Raw genomic sequence first — 2557 nt, forward strand, 5'->3', positions numbered from 1 at the left:
ACAGCAGAAGGCTGGATCCTGCTTTCATATTCATTCTCTTAATTTGTGTCTTTTTATAGGTGAATTGAGCCCACTGATATTAAGAGATAGTAATGACCAGTAATTGTTAATTCCTGTTATTTTTTCGGTGGTAGTGTGTGTGTTTCCCTTCTTTGGGTTTTGTTGGTGTGAGGTTATCTATTGTCTGTGTTTTTATGGATGCAGTTAGCTTCCTTGGGTTGGGGTTTTCCTTCTAGTACTTTCTGTAGGGCTGAATTTGTGGGTAGGTATTGTTTAAATCTGGTTATGTCATAGAATATCTTGTTTTCTCCATTGATGGTGATTGAAAGCTTTGCTGGGTATAGTAGTCTGAGTTTGCATCTGTGGTCCCTTAGTGTCTACAGCAATCTGCTCAGAACCTTCTGGCTTTCATGGTTTCCATTAAGAAGCTGGGTGTAGTTCTGATAGGCCTACCTTCAGATGTTACTTGACCTTTATCTTTTGCAGCTCTTAATATTCTTTTTTTTAAAATTCTGAATGTTTTATGTTTTGATTATTATATGGTGAGGGAGGTAGTTTGTTTGATCTAATCTATTTGATCTCTGTTAGCTTTTTGTACTTTCATAGTGATATTGTTCTTTAGGGTCAGAAATTTTTCTTCTATGATTTTTTTTTTAACAGAACTTGCCTCAAGTTTATTTGTAAAAACAGCATAAGGTCCTGAACATCTGCAAATACTGTGTAGGTGTTCACACCAGTCCATCTGTCTTCACATTGGCAGACTGCGACCTTTTTTATGGGGCCTTCACAGGGGCTTGGGCACCTTTGGGAGCCTGAGCTGCAGCTGAGGCCTCTGCCTTGGCTTGAACCTTGGGCTTTGTTTTTTGGAGCCTACGACCCCTGGCCTTGTAGCTTCTAATCCGCTTCCCAAGCTTGGGGTGAGCAATTAAAGCCAGGCGGGTGAGTTTGCGGCTGGGGTCCTTTGGCACCTTGGGCTTCACCACCTGGGGCTTTACCAGGGCCTTGATGGCCTCCGCACGTGCACTCATGGCTTTTGCATTATTTGCCTGCATCTTCTTCAGGCCTTTCTTGTTGTGCTTCTTGGCAAAGCGCATGTTCCTCAGGAACTTGGGGTCAACCCCCTTGAGAGATTCATATCTTTGTGACCAGGGTTTCTTGATGCTGTTTCTGTGCCATTTCCGGGACTGGTTGTATATGGTGTGGTTCTTGGACTTGGCCATGGCTGGACAGTAATCGGCGGCTCCCGAAGCGCCTGCAACCGGAAGAGCCTATGATTTTGTTGAATATATTTTCTGTATCTTTGAGCTGTAATTCTTCTCCTTCTTCTATCCCTATTATTCTTAGGTCTGGTCTTTTCATGATGTCCCAGATTTCCTGGATGTTTTATGTTAAGAATTTGTCAGATATAATGTTTTCTTTGACCTTTAAATCTATTTCCTCTATAATATCTTCAACCCCTGAAATTCTCTCTTCCATCTCTTTATTCTGTTGGTTATGCCTGCCTTTGTAGTTTCTGTTTGCTTACCCATATTCTCCATATCTAGTATTCCCTCGGTTTGTGTTTTCTTTATTGCCTCTATTTCAGACTTCAAGTATTGAACTGTTTGTTTCACCTGTTTGATTGTATTTTCTTGGTTTTCTTTGAGAGATTTATTAATTTCTTCATTTTTTCTTTTCCTCCATTTCTTTAAGAAAGTTTTTCATTTCCTCTTTAAAGATCTTCATCATCTTCATAAAGTTACGTTTAAAATTGTTTTCTGCTGCTTCTTCTGGATTAGGATGATCAAGACTTCCCATTGTTTGACCACTGGGTTCTGGTGTTATCATTGCTTTTTAGGTTGTTGGATGAAATATTGCATTGGTGCCTACTCATCTCTTCCTTCATTTGATGCTGACAGTGTCTTTGTTTCTGGGTCCAATCTTTGCAGTGACTGTCTGTTTCTTGGGAACTGTTCTTGGTCTGCTCTGTACTGTCACTGTCTGTGTCCAGGGGTTTTGGTGTAGCCTACCACTTGGTCCTCTGTGTGTAGAAGCAGGCTGTGTTTCAGAGTTCCACTGAGGTTGTAGGGTATAGACAAGTTTGGGGGCAGGTTGGGACTTGTAACTTGCAGGGTCCAATGGTCAGGATGGGGGTAATGGAACAGCCTACCTGCAAGAAACTCTCCTGATGGCTGTCTAGAGAAGCCAAGGCAGGTGGGGGAGGTGACCAGGGTTTTGACCCAGTATTGAGGTCCTAGAGAGTGGGGTGTCCTACTGGGTGGTTGGTCACTCACCTCTTGGCCCTCTCTGTGTAGTAGCAGGCTATGCTTTAGAGTTCCACTGAGGTTGCAGGGGAATAGGAGGGTTTGAGAGTGGGGTGGGACTAGTAGCTTGCAGCGTTGGATGGTCTGGATGTGAGTAATGGAGCAGCCTACCTGCAAGAAACTCTTCTGCTGGCTCCATCCCTCCCTTTATTCCAGTGCTGAGCACCATGCTTCTCCTTATTCTTTAGCACAAGTCTTAGTGGTGATACTAAGTTTGCCAATGAGTTTGTACTTTCCAAACAGCTGTTGTTCCT

The 2557-nt window shown here is 42.9% G+C and overlaps 1 pseudogene; it reads right to left on the reverse strand.

The window, feature by feature from the left end:
• Positions 1–773: 773 nt before the first annotated feature.
• LOC101990470 lies at positions 774–1247 on the reverse strand (annotated as a pseudogene).
• Positions 1248–2557: the final 1310 nt, after the last annotated feature.

Source organism: Microtus ochrogaster, unplaced genomic scaffold (genome assembly GCF_000317375.1).
Source record: "Microtus ochrogaster isolate Prairie Vole_2 unplaced genomic scaffold, MicOch1.0 UNK2, whole genome shotgun sequence".
Classification (NCBI taxonomy): domain Eukaryota; kingdom Metazoa; phylum Chordata; class Mammalia; order Rodentia; family Cricetidae; genus Microtus; species Microtus ochrogaster.